The 20,281-nt window shown below is 37.0% G+C and overlaps 1 long non-coding RNA gene and 1 other non-coding gene across 2 annotated transcripts in view; one reads left to right on the forward strand and one right to left on the reverse strand.

The window, feature by feature from the left end:
* The window catches only part of LOC137219816 (uncharacterized), a 56,764-nt gene that overhangs the window by 26,569 nt on the left and 9,914 nt on the right, over nucleotides 1-20,281 (reverse strand). The window lies entirely within an intron of this gene.
* On the forward strand, nucleotides 16,934-17,038 carry LOC137220278 (U6 spliceosomal RNA). Its single transcript, XR_010941589.1, has one exon. It is a non-coding gene; the product is annotated as a U6 spliceosomal RNA (small nuclear RNA).

Raw genomic sequence — 20,281 nt, forward strand, 5'->3', positions numbered from 1 at the left:
AAACACATGAAAGGATGCTCAGTGTCACTAATCATTAGAGAAATGCAAATCAAAACTACAATGAGGTATCACCTCACACCAGTCAGAGTGGCCATCATCAAAAAGTCTACAAACAATAAATGCTGGAGAGGGTGTGGAGAAAAGGGAACCCTCTTGCACTGTTGGTGGGAATGTAAATTGATACAGCCACTATGGAGAACAGTATGGAGGTTCCTTAAAAAACTAAAAATAGAATTACCATAGGACCCAGCAATCCCACTACTGGGCATATACCCTGAGAAAACCATAATTCAAAAAGAGTCGTGTAACACCATGTTCATCATGGCACTATTTACATTAGCCCAGGACATGGAAGCAGCCTAAGTGTCCACTGACAGATGAATAAAGAAGATGTGGCACATATATACAATGTAATATTACTCAGCCATAAAAAGAAACGAAATTGAGTTATTTGTAGTGAGGTGGTGTAGTGAGTCCTAGGTGGACTCTAGGTCACACATAGTAGTGACCTAGAGTCTGTCATACAGAGTGAATTAAGTCAGACAGAGAAAAACAAATACCATATGCTAACACATATATATGGAATCTAAAAAAAAAAAGGTTCTGAAGAACCTAGGGGCAGGACAGGAATAAAGACGCAAATGTAGAGAATGGACATGAGGACATAAGGTAGGGGAAGGGTAAGCTGGGACGAAGTGAGAGAGTGGCATGAACATATATACACTACCAAATGTAAAATAGATAGCTAGTGGGAAGCAGCTGCATAGCACAGGGAGATCAGCTCGGTGCTCTGTGACCACCTGGAGGGTGAGATAGGGAGGGTGGGAGGGAGACTCAAGAGGGAGGGGATATGGGGATATATGTATACGTATAGCTGATTCAGTTTGTTATACAGCAGCAGCTAACACAACAATGTAAAGCAATTATACTCCAACAAAGTTGTTAAAAAAATAAAGGTAAATAAGTACTAGGGATGTAATGTAAAACATGACGACTATAGGTAACACTGCTGTATGTTATGTAGGAAAGTTGTGAAGAGAGTAAATCCTATGAATTGTCGTCAAAAGGAGAAAGGTTTTTTCCTTTCTTCCCTGTTTATTGTATCTATATGAGAAGATGGGTGTTAGCTGAACCTATTGTGGTAATTATTTCATAATATATGTAAATAAAACCATCCTGCTGTACACCGTAGACTTATACAGTGATATATGTCAATTATTTCTCAATGAAACTGGGGAAAAAAGAATTTTAAATAAGAGAGTTAGTTTACATTGAAAATAAAATCCCATTTTCAGTCTCATCAAAAAGAATAAAATACCTAGAAACAAATCTAACTAAGGAGGTAAAAGACCTGTACTCTAAAAACTATAAGGCACTGAATAAAGAAACCAAAGACAAAACAAATGGATGGAAAGATTTACCATGCTCATGGATTGGAAGAATATTGTTAAAAAGACCATATTACCAAAGCAATCTACAGATTCAATGCAAAACCTATCAAAATACAAATGACACTTTTCACAGGACTAGAACAAATAAATCTAAAATTTGTATGGAAACACAAAAGATCTGAATAGCCAAAACAATCTTGAGAAAGGAGCATAAAGCTGGAGGTATCACACTCCCTTATTTCAAACTATAACACAAAGCTAGTCACCAAAACAGTATGGTATTGGCACTAAAACAGACACAGAGATAAGTGGAACAGAATAGAGAGCCCGGAAAGGTACCCACACCTATATGGGCAATCTACAACAAAGGAGGCAAGAATATACAAAGGGAAAAGACAGCCTCTTCAATAAATGGTGTTGGGAAAACTGGACAGCTAAGTGCAAAAAAATTAAAGTGGACTACTCTCTCACACCACGCACAAAAATAAATTCAAATGAATTAAAGATTTAAATGTAAGACCGGAAACTATAAAACTCCTAGAATAAAAAATAGGCAGTACAATCTTTGACATGGGTCTTAGTAATATTTTGGGGGATACGTCTTCTCAGGCAAGGTAAACAAAAGCAAAAATAAACAAATGGGACTACAACAAACTAAAAAGCTTTTGCACAGCAAAGGAAACTATCAACAAAATGGAAAGGCTGTCTACTGAATGCGAGAAGATATTTGCAAATACTATATCCAATAAGGGATTAATATCCAAAATATAGAAAGAATCATACAACTCAAAAGCAGGAAAACAAACAACCCAATTAAAAAGTAGGCAGGGCTATATGGGAAAAGAATCTAAAAAAGAGTAGATATATGTATATGTATAACTGACTCACTTTGTTGTACACCTGAAACTAACACAACGTTGTAAATCAGCTGTACTTCAATAAAATTTTAAAAAAATAAAGTGGTATTTTATTGCTTTAAAAAAAGTAGGCAGAGGATATGAATATACATTTTCCCAAAAGAAGACACACAAATGGCCAACAAGCACATGAAAAGATGCTCAACATTACTACTCATCAGGGAAATGGAAATCAAACCACAGTGAGATACTCCCTGATACCTGTTAGAATGGCTATTATCAAATAGGTAACAAATAACAAGTGTTGGCAAGGATGTGGAAAAAAAGGAACCTTTGTGCATCGTTGGTGGGAGTGTAAATTGGTGCAGCCACTATGGAAAACAGTATGGAAGTTCCTCAAAAAATTAAAAACAGAACTACCATACAATCTAGCAATTCCACTCCTAGGTTTTTATCCAAAGAAAATGAAAACACTAACTTGAAAAGATATATGCATCCTTATGTTCACCACAGCATTTTTTTACAACAGCCAAGATATGGAAGCAACCCACGTGCCCATCAATAGATGAATGGACAAAGAAGATGTGGTATACACATATGCAATGGAATATTACTCAGCCAGAAAAAAGAATGAAATTTTGCCATTTGAGACAACATGGATGGACCTAGAAGTCAGACAAAGACAAGTACCATATGATTTCAGTTATATGTGGAATCTAAAAAACAAAACAAATGAACAGACATAACAAAAGAGAAACAGAGTCATAGGTACAAATAGGTGGTTGCCAGATGGGAGAGGGCATTGGGGAGAGGAGAGAAATACATGAGGGAAGTTAAAAGGTACAAACTTCCAGTTGCGAAATAAATGAGTCATGGTATGAAATGTATAGTGTTCGGAATACAGTCAATAATTACATAATATCTTTTTAGGACAGATGGTAACTAGATGTATCATGGTGATCATTTTGAAATGTATAGAATATTGAATCACTATGTTGTATAACATAGTAGTGGTTCAAGAGGAATTAACATAGTGTTGTAGGTTAATTATACTTTAATAACGAACAAAGAAACAAACAAACACAGGAAAAGAGATCAGATTTGTGGTAACCAGAGGTGGGGGGGTGGAAGGAGGGGAAATTGGATGAAAGCAGTCAAATGGTACAAACTTCCAGCTATGACTAAGTACTAGGGATGTAACGTACAACCAGATCAATATAATGAACACTGCTGTATGTTCTATATGAAAGTTGAGAGTAAATCCTGAGTTCTCATCACAAGGAAAAAATTTTTTCTATTTCTTTAATTTTGTATTTATATGAGATGTTGGATATTCGCTAAACTTATTGTGGTAATCATTTTATGATGTATGTAAGTCAGATTATTATGCTGTACACTTTAAACCTATATAGGTCAATTATATCTCAACAAAACTGGAAGGAAAAAAAGAATAGTGCTTTTTTTTTTTTTCTCTCTCCTTTATAGAAGGAATTTCAGATATGGATTAGTCAAAAGTCTCCTGATGGACGAGTAATTGTCTTTGGCTGAGCAATGCTGCTGACCTGAATTAAATAAATTTCAGGAACTTAACATGAAATTCTTAATATAAATTTGTTTTTGTGGTTCAAGAGGGGCTAACGTTAAATATGCAAATGGGTTATAATTAATTATTGCATCATTTGTTATTACATTAAATACTAATACCAAATGAGGAACACCTAGGGCTTCTAGAAGACCACAGATCTAGCCAATTATTGGGGACTCCGAGTTCTTGAGGTTTTGCTGTTAGATTGACCAAAAATTCTAAAGATACAGTCCCCACTGTGTGAAGATTTCAGGGAAACAGTAACTTTTATACATTATAGGTGAAAGTATAGTTGATAAAACTTTTCAGTTGGAAAATTTTATTATGTTATCAAAAACTTTCAAATGTTTAAACTGTTTTGATGAAAAGTATTTCCTCTTTAAGGAGTTTGTCCTACAGAAATATTCACTGTTAAAGAGATTCAGGTGTAAGGATGTATGTAAATCTTACGTACACAAGATTATGTGTAAGGATATTCACCATAAATTATTGATATTAAAAAAATTTGAAGCAACTTAAATGCAACAATAAGGATTTTTTTTATTTTTATTTTTTTACGGTACGCGGCTTCTCACTGTTGTGGCCTCTCCCGTTGCAGAGCACAGGCTCCGGACGCGCAGGCTCAGCGGCCATGGCTCACGGGTCTAGCCACTCCGCGGCATGTGGGATCTTCCCGGACCGGGGCACGAACCCGTGTGCCCTGCATCGGCAGGCGGACTCTCAACCACTGCGCCACCAGGGAAGCCCAGGATTTTATTTTATTCACTGATGGCACATCGACATGATAACATACAGTAGGAAAGGCAGTATAATATGCTAGTTAGAGGAGAGGTTTCCAAATCAGACAAACTAAGGTTTGATCCTTACTTGCTGTGTGACTTTAATATTTTCTAGCCTCATATTTTTCATCTACAAAGTGTTGATAATTATACCTACTTCATATAGATATAAAAATTAAATGAAGGAACATATGTGGGCTTCCCTGGTGGCTCAGTGGTTAAGAATCCGCCTGCCAATGCAGGGGACACGGGTTCGAGCCCTGGTCTGGGAAGATCCCATATGCCGTGGAGCAACTGAGCCCGGGCGCCACAACTACTGACCCTGCGCTCCAAAGCCTGCGAGCCACAACTACTGAGCCCAAGTGCCACAACTACTGAAGCCTGCACGCCTAGAGCCCGTGCTCTGCAACAAGAGAAGCCACTCAATGAGAAGCCCGTGCACCGCAAAGAAGAGTAGCCCCCGCTCGCCGCAACTAGAGAAAAGTGTGCACAGCAACAAAGACCCAACACAGCCAAAAATAAAAAAAAAAATTTTTAATTAAAAAAAGAAAGAATGTATGCTTCTAAACATTTAGCACATTATCTAACACTTGAGAAATATTATTTTCTGTCCATTACAAATGATATTTAGAGTAATATTTCAGAATATGGGAAAATGCTTATAATACAATAAAGTAATATTTCAGAATATGGGAAAATGCTTACAATACAATATTAAGATTTGAACTATATGCAGATAACAATTGCAGTTGTAATATAATCCAAATATACCTGTAACCTATTGGTATTACTGTATTAATGTCCAACATTTTTTTCTCATCAGCCCCTCTCTGGGTAACTGCAAGACCTCAGCTCTGTCTCTCCAGTATTCCTAGGGATTTCTGGGAAGCCCCAGGGTATATCTTGTGTATATTACATTCCCACAACATCCAGGCTATTCCTGGTGTAACCTAGTCCATAGCAACAGGGTTGAAATTTCTTCTGCCTCCGAGACCAGTCGTGTTATTAAATATGATCTGAAATTCTTTGCGCTTCTTGGCTTTGGTACCTGAAACTAAACTGAAATGTTCTTTAACTGTCCACAGAGAATTAATGCTGCCTGACTTCTACTAACTTTCCTAGTAATTATTCTCTCCTTTCATTTACTTTTTTGTCATTTGTACCTCTAAATCAATCTTATATGCTGCCCTACTTTTATTTTTATTTTTTTAATTTTATTGAATGAAATGTTCTTTAAATTCTACAGTGCTTTCCAATCTCCAAAAGTTTCACACACACGATTTCATACAATCTCATAATAACCCTTTTTCAAAATACCCTATTCCTATATTGCTCCTCTCCTCTTCCCTCTCCCCACTGGTAACCACTAGTTTGTTCTCTATATCTTTGAGTCTTATGTTGCCCTATTTTTAAATTGTCTTTCTTTCACAGTATATTTTTGCCCTTTATTGAGTTGACTTCTTTACTGTTAGTGACTTAATCTCCTAGATTATAAATTCTTTATGAGAAAAGACTAGGATTTCTTTTTCTTTAACATCCCCCATAGCACCCGGTGTAATTCTACCACAGACATAAAGTAGGAACTCAGGTAATTCTAATGAATGCAGCCCCAAAGATGCAGTAAGGAATAAATTATGTAATAGGTAACTGACTCAGCAAGAAATCCCTTTATGCTAACAGAGTGGGTCTTTACATGTTGACTTCTCCCATCATTCATCATACTGCCATGATCCAGCGCAGCCTAAAATAGTGGAAAGGCAGCAACCCTCTGCTCTGGGCTCCTCTGACCTCACAAATTCCTCCCCTACATGGGCTGCTGAGACATGAGCTGAATGTGAGACATGCTTCCATAAGGAACAAGGCAGGTTCAACATGCACTACCCTGTATTCTTGATCAATTTCGCATGTATCCTTTCTTCTGCTTCTTTGCTGGTTACAGGTGAAAATGAAAATGATCTCAACCAACTCGTCATTCAAACCAAGCTTTAAACCTGAATCAGCCTTTGTGATCTGACCTGCCTCTTCAGGTACAATTGTAAATATACATCATCTCATCTAATCCTCACAAAACAAGGGGTGATGTGGAGAAGACAGTGCTCAACAATGACTCTATAACCTCCTCCGCATTTCCCAGACTCCCTTGCAGATAGGTTAGGGCCATGTGACTAGTTCTGGGCAATGGACTGAGTAGAAATAACATATGTCTCTAAAGGCCAAGGAAGTTAAAAGCCGATATGGAGGTCCTCCATACCTCTCCTGCTATAACATTCCTGGATTGGAAGCTATTAGTCACAAGAGGGAGCACAGCTGTCACATCCACATAGGAATCTATGAAAGCAAAAAATATAATTTGGTTGTGTTAAACAGCTAAGATTTCACAATTTGTAACTTCAGCATAGCCTATCCTGTCCTGACTAACATAGATAATATTCAGAGTATTTAATAACTAGTACAGAATGGGCACTGACATATCAGAATGAATGTAACGAACAATCAGAACAGACATGGGCTGTACACAGCTGGTATGGCCATATGAGTCCATACCAGTTGAACAGCCCAGAAAATAACTCTACAAACTTATCCCAATTTCATAGTTGATGAAATTTATGAAGTTCAGAGAAGGTCAACTGGCCCGCCTAGAATCAGTGATTTCTAAGTGATATTCAATCCAGCTCTTCTTGCTATAAAGTCTGTTTTCTTCTAACTCTACATTCTATTTCCTACTTGTTGCATGCTTAAATTATCTCAACAACTCATCACAAGTTGTTTTTGATGCTGCAGTAGAGCTGTCCAAATAGTTTGTTCATCTAAACCATGGTGGTATGGTCCAATAGTATCTGTTTATTATTGCTGAGTTTTCTTTAAATTGAGCCCCTTCTTGTTTCCTATAGAATGTCAGCATTATATTTTGCTTTTCTTTTAAATTTTCTTCTGTCATTATTCTTAATTAATCCTGAAACTGTAGTATTTAAGTTGATACATCCAACTTTATGATATATATTTAAAAGGCAAGGGAAAACTAAATTGGATGAAATCCTGGCTTTTGGCAGAGTTCTTTTGCTCCTGCTGCTCATTCTTCATTTAAATTCATAAGTCTCTTTTCTCCATGACAGGATAATCATCTCCACAGCAACTGACTATTACACCACAAAGGAAGATGCCTGTGAGTGAGAACTGACCAGCAGGAGCTGAGCAACACTCAGGCAACAGAGATTCTATTTTCACACAAATATCTCTAATTATAAAAAGCTAAGGAAGAACTATATCGTTCCCTCCATCCCACCCAAATACAAGCAGAGCTATTGCTACATAGTTTCTCACAAAAATATGGTACTTTCAACGAGAGCTTTAATAAGCATATTCCTATGTAGAGATGGTATCACCTATTACTGCAAGGCAAGCATGTATCTAGACTGAAAAGCAGGCACTAGTTAAATTAAAATCACACAGATTATGGCATGATTCAAGAGTAGAAATTAAAGCAGGATATGTTTTACAGATTGCTAATAATATTTAAACAAACAACAAGCCAAAAGTGAAAGGAAAGGTACAGAAATGGTTACTGGCCAAGCAATAATTATTACCAGGGTTGCTCTTTCCAAAGAGGAAATTTGGAATGGGCATGGTGGTGGTCAGGAGCTTGTATGGGTGCTAATCACAGCAATGATAACATGCATTACATTTGAAATGGGTCTGAACACTTTACAACACAATTTCAAGGCAGCACTTTCACTGGCAGGCAGAATTCTCTAGGGAATCTGAAACCATAGTATATACTGGTGATGGAGTCCAGGAGAACATTGGATGATTACTAGATGCTGTCTACTACCCACTGTTTTTACATTGGTTTCATAGAATTTTAAGTCAAATCATATTTATAATCTATAATACACAATCTTACAAGTGACATACGTTGTTTGAAGAATATCAATCTCTTCTCTCCCACTAGATGATAAACATCTTGAGGGCAGGCACCATATCATATGATTATGCTATTTCCTATAATGTTCAAGACAACCCACGATAAAGAGGTTCTGTCTCAATATAATATTGAAATGACAAGTTCCTCAGATCTGTTACAGCAGGAAAAAAAAATTGTTGAAGTAGACACTATCTCTCTGCCCTTTTAGCCCCAAAGCTCAGATTAGTTGGATGGTAGGGTGACCCCCATTCTGGATTCTCTCAACACCAGAGCCCTCCCAAGTTGTCTAACCTGTTAGTCTCCTAAGAACATGTAACCCTTAAGCTGGATTCCATTATCAACCATGCCAAAGAAGCTTCCTCCTAGCACCTTAAGTCTCTAGCCCCTGTACTCTTCTGACTGCATCTGACCTTCCTGGATTACCTCTGTTGCCACTTTCTGCATGCTGGTCCCCAAGCTGACAAATGTTGCTGGAAAAAGTCAGTGAACTTTGTTGATGTTGCTTTCTCTAACTTCACACTTGTCACCTCCACAGAGCCCATACTGCTGCCCAGGAATCTTTTGGGTCATCTCTTACTGATTCCTTAGCACTGTCTATATTGGGGATAATATTAAAAAATTTTAACTACTATAGCAGAGGCACCATCCTTGAACTGATACAGCAAGGTCTGAGAGAGAATCCCAGCTGCACCCTGTATTTACCTCCTTTTAAAAAAATTTATTTTTATTTTTTATTTTGGCTGCACTGTGTCTTCGATGCTGCGTGCAGTCTTTCTCTAGTTGCGGTGAGCCGGGGCTACTCTTCGCTGCGGTGCGCGGGCTTCTCATTGCGGCAGCTTCTCTTGTTGCGGAGCATGGGCTCTAGGCACGCAGGCTTCAGTAGTTGTGGCATGCAGCCTTCAGTAGTTATGGCACACGGGCTCAGTAGTTGTGGAGCACAGGTTTAGTTGCTCCGCCACATATGGGATCTTACTGGACCAGGGCTCGAACCCATGTCCCCTGCATTGGCAGATGGATTTTTAACCACTGTGCCACCAGGGAAGTCCCTGTATTTACCTTTTAGTTGCTGATTGAGGCAACTTGGGAGAGAAGCGAGGTTGCAGGAGCAGCAGATATTTACCAGCTGATATGAAAGCATGTCAGTATTTTAAACAACCAGTACAGCTGTATGGTTTGAAACAACTGAATATCAGTCCTGCTTTCAACTATGACTTTTCTAAAAACTGTCTCTCCTTTTTTTCCTGCCCCCATTCAACATCAACCTTTCTATTTATTCATTCAAAAAATATTTATTGGGCTTCCCTGGTGGCACAGTGGTTAAGAATCTGCCTGCCAATGCAGGGGACACGGGTTCAAGCCCTGGTCCAGGAAGATCCCACATGCCGTGGAGCAACTAAGCCTGTGCGCCACAACTGCTGAGCCTGCTCTCTAGAGCCCGCAAGCCACAACTACTGAGCCCTCATGCCACAACTACTGAAGCCCGCGCACCTAGAGCCCGTGCTCCGCAACAAGAGAAGCCACTGCAATGAGAAGCCTGCGCGGCACAGCGAAGAGTGGCCCCTGCTTGCTGCAACTAGAGAAGGCCCGTGTGCAGCAACGAAGACCCAACGCAGCCAAAAAAAATAAATAAATATATATTTTAAAAATAATAATATAAATAAATAAATACTTATTGAGCACCTTGCATCATTTTAAGTAAACAAGAGACCCAAAAAACCCCCGTCCAAATGGCCTTACATTCTAGTGGGAGTCATAGGTAAGAGAAAACAAATACAGTAAGTAAATACATAGAATGTTTAAAAGTGAGAAGAGCTATGGAAAAAAAGAAAAAGGAGAGGGTAATGGAGTTCGGGACGGCAGGGAGCAGGTGAAGATTTTAGACATGGTGTGAGGGTTGGGCTCACTGAGAAGATGAGGAATGAGCCATTTGATGGGGAAAAGCTTTCAGGACAGAGGAAACAGGCCATGCAAAGTCTTACATTCTAACAACTCCTCATTATGCAGAGATAATTTAAACTCCAACCTCCTGCTGTATAGAGATCAAAGTTATTGGTAAATGATCTCTTTGGCTTTTCTTCCTTTGCATCTCTAACACATCCTTACATTTTTTCTTTTCCTTCACATCTTAGATGAATAAGTGCTCCTCCTTCCAATGTCCACTGCTTTCCTGTGTCTTCCCCATCCTCCTCACCTCATTTACCCTGATTTCCACCATCTACAATCTCTTCCCATTCTGTCTCTTCAGATAGGCAGCAGTCTTTTCTAAATTAAAACACCATTGTCACTTGACCTAAATGTTTCTTCTAAGTATAGGCTATTTCCTCCGTTTAAAATCAAATACTTTCAATTTCCTCACCACCGATATTCTCTTTGGCCTCCGATTTCTGCCTTCTGCCCGCTTCAGACAACTTAAACTAATCTCTTGACTCCTGAAGTCAAATTGCTCCTGGACCCTGTTCACAGTTCTGTCAATTGATAATTATCACTGTCCAGGGAAGATTGATTTGGAAAGGGATACCCATCTACAATTACTTGTATTAAAATCAGGATTCCATTTGTTAAAGTTGTAAATCTTAAAACCCTGGGGTTTTTAAAATGTAATTTTATCTTTTATTGTGGTAAAATACATGCAACATAAAAGTTACCATTCAATCATTTTCAAGTGTAGAAATCAGTGGCATTAGTACTTTCATGATATTGTATAAACACCACTGCCACTATGCACTTCCAGAACTTTTTCATCACCTCAAGCAGAATCTCTGTACCCATTAAACAAGTATGCCTGCTCCACTCTATCCCTGCTGGTAAGCTCCATTCTGCTTTCTGTCTCTATGAATTTAACTATTCTAGGTGCCTCATATAAGTATTTGTCCTTTTGTGCTTGGCTTATTCTACTTAGCATGATATTTTCAAGGTTCCTCCATGTTGTAGCATTTATCACAATTTAGTTCCTTTTTAGGGCTGAATAATATTCCATTGTGTATATATACCACATTTGTTTTTCCATTCATCTGTTGATGGACATTTAGGTTGTTTCTACCTTTTGGCTATTGTGAATAATACATCTGTGAACACTGTTGTATAAGTATCTGTTTGAGTCCCTGCTTTCAATTCTTTGAGGGTATATACCTAGGTGTGGAATCCCTGGGTCATAGTTAATTCTATGTTCAACCTTCTGTTAAACTGTTTTCCACAGAGCTGCACCATTTTACATTTCCACCAGCAATGCATAAGGATTGCAAGTTCTCCACATTCCCAATGACAAATGGTATTTCTCACTTTTTGATAAACGATGTCATAATCGGTTAAAGTGGTATCTCACTGTGGTTTTAATTTTTATTTTCCTAATGAGCAGTGATGTTGAGTATCTTTTAATGTGCCTATTGGGCATGTGTATATCTTCTTTGGATAAATGTCTATTCAAGTCCTTTCCACTCCTAAAACATCTTTATACTTTCTAATTGGGTTTTTGTTGTCACTGTTGAGTTGTAGGAGTTCTTAACATAGTCTAGATATTAATCTCTTAACAGATACATGATTTGCAAATATTTTCTCTAATTCTATAGATTATTTTCACTTTCTTTTTTGATTGAAGTATAGTTGCTGTACAATATTATATGTTACAGGTGTACAATATAGTGATTCACAATTTTTAAAGGTTATACTCCATTTATAGTTATTACAAAATACTGGCTATATTCCCTGTATTGTACAATATATCCTTGTAGCTTATTTTACCCCTAATAGTTTGTACCTCTTATTTCCCTACCCCTATGTTGCCCCCCTCCTCTCCTCTCCCCACTGATATCCACTAGTTTGTTTTCTATACCTATGAGTCTGCTTCTTTTTTGTTATACTCACTAGTTTCTTGTATTTTTTAGTTTCCACATATGAGTGATATAATGCAGTAATTGTCTTTCTCTGTCTGACTTATTTCACTTAGCATAATGCTCTCCAAGTCCATCCATGTTGCTTCAAGTGGCAAAATTTCATTCTTTTCTATGGCTGAGTAGTATTCTGTTGTGTATATATATACCACATCTTCTTTATCCATTTATCTGTTGATGGACACTTAGATTGATTCCATGTCTTGGCAATTGTACATAATGCTGCCATGAACATTGGGGTGCATGTATCCTTTCGAATTAGTGGGATTTTTTTGTTTTTTTCGGATATATACCCAGAAGTGGAATTGCTGGGTCATATGGTAGTTCTATTTTTAGTTTTTTGAGAAACCTCCATATAGTTTTCCACAGTGACTGCACCAATTTACATTCCCACTAACAGTGTATGAGGGTTCCCTTTTCTCCACATCCTTGCCAACATTTGTTATTTGTGTTCTTTTTGATAACAGCCATTCTGACAGGTGTGAGGTGGTATCTCATGGTGATTTTCCTTTTCACTTTCTTGATAGTGTCCTTTGATGCACAAAAGTTTTAAACTTTTGATGAAGTTTAGTTTATCTATTTTTTCTTTTGTTGCCTGTGCTTCTGGTGTCCTATCTACAAAATCATTGCCAAATCCAATGTTATAAATATTTTACCCTATGTTTTTTAAGAGTTAAACCTCATGACAAAGCGATAAAGAGGCATGGACATATATACACTACCAAAAGTAAGGTAGTTAGCTAGTGGGAAGCAGCCGCATAGCACAGGGAGATCAGCTCGGTGCTTTGTGACCGCCTGGAGGGGTGGGATAGGGAGGGTGGGAGGGAGGGAGACGCAAGCGGGAAGAGATATGGGAATATATGTATATATATAACTGATTCATTTTGTTGTGAAGCTGAAACTAACATACCATTGTAAAGCAATTATACTCCAATAAAGATGTTAAAAAAAAAAAAAAAGTTAAACCTCATTTTTAAGTTCAACATATTCTATTTATAAATCGAATAATTTAAAGTATAAAAGGTCACTTTTACTTGTTATTAGGCTAATAATATTCAGCTAATTATGTTTAAAAAAGTTAAATTCCCCTAAAATATTTTAAACTATGTTTTCCAATTTTATATAATCTTCAAATACTTCAAATATCTGACAGAATAAACAGCATAATTTATCTAAATATTTAAATAATCAACAAACACATATGGATTATCACAATATTATAAAACATAGCCCTAAACTACTACAAAAATGGGAATTCAATACTTCTGAGCTATATAATAATTTTCTATATATTCCCAGGGTTACAGAATCACTTATCCAACCAAAGATAGCAGATTTTCCATCCTACTTGGCCTAAATTTTGGGGCACAAAAATGCCATAGATTGAGGTCTATCAGAGATTATGAAGTTAGGGCTCTTTCCTGAGCCCTTTCTTTCAGTGATGGTCATTCTCCTGCCTGCCCACTTTCTTCCAACCTAGTAAATAGATATCAAACACAGAATGAAATCAGAAAGGAAGTTAGAAAAAGAAATACAGATTGGAAAGTCCTAGTCAGAAACTGAGAGTTAGAGTTGCTGAAGATCCCAACAGACAGAGCATATGCCCTCAGACAGACCCTTTTTTCCTTTTAAACAACATATTTTACAACCTTAGATGTTACTGTGACTTGGTAAGAATCTCCTCTCTGCCTAATTGAATTCTATATTATTTTTTTGTCTTTCTTTTGGCCTCCCTGTTATTGGCAAACCTCTTAAACTTAAAATACTTTAACCAATATGGACTGTGATCCTCTTTTTTTTGGAAACTGTTTCCCTTGCTTTCATGAGGCTACAGTCTCCTGGATTTTCTCTCATCTGTCTTCACTGCCTCTTTTGTTCTTGGATCCTTTCACTCTTTTTTCCTCCCTACACTGCATAGAGGTGACCAAGCTCCAAGTTTCACAGCAGAGCCCTCTGGCTCTCTCTATAACCACTTTCCATTGGAATCTTCAGCAACTTTAACTCTCAGCTTTTGACCAGGACTTTGCAATCTGTACCTCTATTTCCAATTTCTTTTTTGAGCTCAGATCTGTGTTTTCTATCTACTGCTGGAAATTTGCACCTAGATTTCTTGCCTTTAGTTCACACTCAACTCATCTGAAATAAAATTCTTTATCCTTTTCACAAATGAACACCCTCTCTGACCTTCCCTTATGGGTACTAGTATTCTCCCAGGTGCAAGACCTGAAAAGTGGTAGCCTTATAAAAAGAGAGGATTGGGAATTGTAAGGGCAAAGGGGGCAGTAGGAATGATAGAACAGAATTAACATATCTAGAATAGAATCTTCAGAGGGAACAAAGCAAAACACCAGGACTTAAGGGTTACATTCCGGATCCCATTCTAATTCATGGCTACGTGTCTTGCTAGGTTTAGTTGCTATGGAACAGAGTTGCCCCAGACCAAGTTCAAGCTTTGTAACTCCATCTGTTGGGGAAGGACAAGCTTCCTGGTGGGCTAAAGCTTTCTCCACTAGTTTTAAAAAACAAAGCTGTTTTAATACAATAGAGCTCAAGAGTTTTTCTTTTCAGAAGCATCCAAGCAAATCCACCGACTTCAGGGCCATAGCTCTTCCTGAACATTGACTCTGAGTATTCTGTTCTCAAGCACCCTGTGGAATTTTTGGACTCCTTTCTCTCACTTCTCACATTCAGTCTGACACTAACACAGGTTTTCTTTCTCAAATATGTCTCTCAAATGTGTGTTTTCTTTTCCACGCCCTCTATTACCACCAGGTCCAGGTTCTCATTACCTTATTCCTGAAGTACTTTGGCCAGTATTTGCTATCTCTGCCAATTGTCTTTTTCTCTCCAATGATCAAGTCTTATGGTCAGAAAACACCTTGGAGTAAGCTAGTCCAAAGTCCATCTAACTCTTGTATCACTTCCCCAGCGTCTCTTACTGTTCCTCTAACCTAGGATAATTAATCCACCTCAAGCACAGTGATGAAGTTGAGTACCATATTACTTCCTGTTTTCAAAAACTTCCAATGGGCTTTCCAGAGTAAAATTTGAACTCCGGAGCTCATATTTAAGTAAGGTTCACACGACATAATAGTCATCAACCTCTTCAGCCTCACACCTCACCGCAGCCTCTCCACCACCCACAGTAGACCACTTACAGTTCCTCAAATACACCGTGCAATTGAACTCTGCTTATCTGCCCACTTGGTTCCCTTTATCCAGGAATGTTTCATTCTCTGCTTACCAAAATCCTGCTTATTCTTCAAGATCTAAGACTCAAATTCTCCTTGTTTGAAATTGTCTTCTCTTCTCTGCTCCCACAGCATTTCACTAATATTAAAGAGGAGAGTGGCTTTACTAGTAGTTGTGCATATGTTTCTCTCCTTCAGAAACTGTGAGCTCCTTGAGTATATATATTACGTGGTATTTTTGGTTTCTTGAGAAATTGAGAATCCCCTATTCTCCTGACTTTCTGCTTTTCAGACATTTTGGTTGGTCTTATATGCGGCAAAGTGTTTTTACATAATTATTAATGAAACATTCAGTCTCTCACTCTGTGCTAGCAGTACAGGGGCTGCAAGATTGAATTCTTGGCACAAATAATACATTGGGGCTAATGACTATAGCAGTAAGAGTACAACTGCTTTCCTGGCACAAAATTGCAATGGGGTAAATTGTAACTTCTAGTGCCTGGTGGTGGCAACATTTTCCTCATTAGACCTGCTCATGGAATGTGGTTTTGGGCAATCTTCCTAAAAGTTTAGCCTTGAGTTTAATGTTCCAAATATTCCAACCATTCTGTAAACTATTTCATACCTTTTAATAAAAATCCTTTCCCACTCCGTCAGCTAAAGTCAGCTTCTGTTGCTTACAACCAAGAACGCTGACTGATAAAGATATTTTCCTTAATTCCCCATAGACCAACTAAGTCAGGATCATAATATTTAAAAGACTTTACTGAAGGGTCAGGGATAACAAAATGAAAATACTGTATTAAAAGTAACCTATCACAGGTTACTAGATAATTGCTGCTCTCGGGGGCTACAAGCCCAGCCTGCGCTCACAGAGAAATTTCATAGGCCCCTGTGCCTAGTCTCTGACATGGCTACGGGTGCAGAAGCTAGCTTTATCCCTACCACAGCCAATTATCCTTAATCACAGTGTACAGTGCCTAGGGCCCACAACACTTTTAGGAAGCCATGAAAATGTTTTTGTTTTAGTTTTTTAAAATAGAATTTTAAAATGAATATAATTATAATAAATATAATATGTAAATTATAGTAAAAATATAATAATGAATCCAGCCTGGATTATACAACACAGTCATAAAATAAAATGTGTGTGTGTGTGTAAAGCAGAACAGTGAAATAAAAAATAGACCCACACATATACGGTTAATTGAATATTTATCAATACAAAGGTGCCAAGTCAATTCAATGGGATATGAAAGCCTCTTAAACAAATAGTGTTGGAACAACCGGAAAAAATGTGTGGAAAAAATAAATCTTGAGTACTCATTTCAGTGGCTTGTATACTAAAATTGGAATGATACAGAGAAGACTAGCATGGCTTTTGCACAAGGATGACATGCAAATTCGAGAAGCAGTCCATATTTTTAAGACAGTTGATTTTAAGTATTCTTACCACACACACAAAAAATAGAAACTACGTTAATTAGCTTGATAGTGTCAATCTATTCACAATGTGTGTATATACCAAATTCTTTAATTAGAACAATCTAATTAAATAATGGGCAAAAACCTAAACAGACACCTCATTCAAGAAGATATACAGATGGCAAATAAGCATATGAAAAAGATGATCAATAGTATGTGTCATTAAGCAATTACAAATTAAAACAACAATGAGATACCACTATATACCTATTAGAATGGCCCAAATACAAAATACTAACAACCGAATGCTGGTGAGGATGTGGAGCAACAGGAACTCTCACTGTTGGTGGGAATGCGAAATGATGCAGCCATTTTGGAAAAGAGTTTGGCAGTTTCTTACGAAACTAAACATACTCTTATCATATGATCCAACAATTGTGCTCCTTGGTATTCACCCAAATGAGTTGAAAAGTTATGTCCACACAAAAACCTGTATATGGATGTTTATAGCAGCTTTATTAATAATTGCCAAAACTTGGAAGCAAGCAAGATATCTTGCAGTAGGTGAATGGATAAATAAACTGGTACATCCAGACACTGAAATATTAATATGAGCTATCAAGCCATGAAAAGACATGGAGGAATCTTAAATGCATATTTCTAAGTGAAAGAAACCAATCTGAAAAGGCTACATACCGTATGATTCCAACTATTCTGGAAGAGGCAAAACTACAAAGACAGTAGATAGATCAGTGGTTGTCAGGGGTTCAGGGAAGAGAGAGATGAATAGGGAGAGTATACAGGAATTTTAGGGCATTAAAACTACTCCGTATGAAACTACTCTTTATGATACTATAATGGTGGATGTATGTCCAAATCCAATGAATGTACAACATCAAGAGAAAATCCTAATGTAAACCATGGACTTTGGGTGCAGAATGTTGATAGTGAGGGAGGAGGTGTAGGGGCATGAGGTATATGGGAATTCTCTACACCTTCTGCTCAGTTTTGCTGTTAATCTAAAACTGTTCTAAAAAATAAAGTCTATTAAAAAACTGAGAGAGAATATTCTTATACATATACCTGATAAAGAACTTATATCATTATACCATTATAAAGGACTCCTACAAATAAAAAATAAAAGGATTTAAAAACCCAATTAAAAATAGGCAAAAGACTTGAACAGACATTTTACAGAAGTAGACATACAAGTGGTCAATAAGCTCGTGAAAAGATACTTAACATCATTAGTCATTGGGGAAATATTAATTCACACTACATTGAAATTCTACTTCACACCCACTAAAATGGCTAAAATTAAAGATTGGCAACATCAGTTGTTGGCAAGTGTATGGTACAAGTGGAACTCTCATACACTGCTCATGGGAGTATAAAATGGTACAGCTTTTTTGGACAACTGTTTGGGAGCTTATAAAATTATACACCCACTTAATGACCCAGCAGTTCCAATCCTAGGTGTTTATCCAAGAGAAGGAAAATATAAATTCACAAAAACTTGACCAAGAATATTAATAGCAGCTTTACTCCAAAAACTGGAAACAAACACAAATGTCCATCAACAAGGTTATGGATTTTTGAAAAAATGTTGCATATTTATACACAGGAATATTACTCAGTAATAAAATGGAATGAACTACTAATACAACAATATGGATGAATCTCTAAAACACTGGACAGAGTAAAAGAATCAGACACAAAAGAATATGTATTGTATAATTCCATTTATGTGACTTCAAGAGCAGACACACTAATCCATAGTGATAGAAATCAGAACATGACTGCCTATTTGGGAAGGGAGATTGACTGAAGGAGGACATAAAGGAACTTTCTAGGGGTGATGAAAGTGTCTTATATCTTGATTGGGGTGTTGGTTACATGGTTACATTTGTTAAAGCTCACCCAGTTGTACACTTACCAGGTATTGCATTTCACTGCATGTCACTTTTACCTCCTTAAGAAACCTTAAGCTTGTTAAGCAAGACATATCATTTATACATCTTTTTCATTTTCTTTCCCCCTCATGCCTAGAAGAATGTCCAGAACACAATGAGTACTCAATACATGTTTGAGGAAAGTTAAACAAATGAACAAATCGTTTTGGCAGTTTATAGACGTGCAATGAGAAATTCAGGTAGCTTCTTCCAGGCATGTGTCTAGTTTCCTTCAATAACTTCTTACAGGGAGAGGGACCTTCCTTCTCTGCTTTTCTTAGACTGTCAATGATCACTCTAGCTTTGAGCAAATTAACTCTCTTTGGTGTTCAATATACATGTATGTGTGCACATGTGGACGTCTCCACAGTATGATCAGTTGTCTTGAGTTTTTCTCCTGTGATAGAAACTGTCTAAATTGATGAATTATTTTTAAAATTTTATCTGATCATATAAATGGATAGTAAAAATAAACTGAAAGCTAAATCACAGGTACTTTTGAGAAAAGCATTTTTGCTTAACTAATGATTTTTAAGATAATTTTCCCTCAAAACTAGACGAATGACTACAAAGTTATTCTATATTGTGCATTTTTTGTCTCAAGACTGTTTCCAAACTAAAACACTTATTATGAGAAATCTCTACGAATAATTTCGAAGTATTGAAAAATAGAAAGTTTATATAACTGTAGGTAGATATGTTAGGCTAATGTAGAAAAGAATCTTTTTTTTCCTTAGATATAATCTTTAAAATGAAATTACTTTCGGTACTTAAATGTGATCTGAAAAGAATAGACTTCTTTATAGCTTCAGTTAAAAAAAAAGCAGATGTCAGACAAAGATGTGTTATTGAATTCTAGCTATTGAAATGTGATGTCTGAAATTACAGATGAGAACAGAGAAAATAGGGATGTGTAAATATTTACATATCAAAGCTGTATTTTCCGAGGATATTTTGCTTTAGATTAAGTAAAAGTTACTCAGAAAATCTTAGATCTTTGAAATATTTTTCAAATACAATTGCATTTCAATGAAAATAACGGCATTTCAAAAGCCAGAAGTTTCAACAAGTTCCAGATTAAGAAATGAAGTCCCAGTTAATTTGAAAAGATGATTGGAGAACTTTTATTTCATTATATGACTAGCATAAAAGGAAACTTCTGAACCATGTACGAGTTCTGATTCTTTACTTTCAAGTTGAGGTCACATTCCTCTCCCCTGTCATGGGATAGTCTCCTCCACAAAACACACATCTGTTTTAAATTCCCGCCACATGTGATAAATCAATGCATA

The sequence above is a fragment of the Pseudorca crassidens genome, chromosome 2, assembly GCF_039906515.1.
Source record: "Pseudorca crassidens isolate mPseCra1 chromosome 2, mPseCra1.hap1, whole genome shotgun sequence".
Lineage (NCBI taxonomy): Eukaryota > Metazoa > Chordata > Mammalia > Artiodactyla > Delphinidae > Pseudorca > Pseudorca crassidens.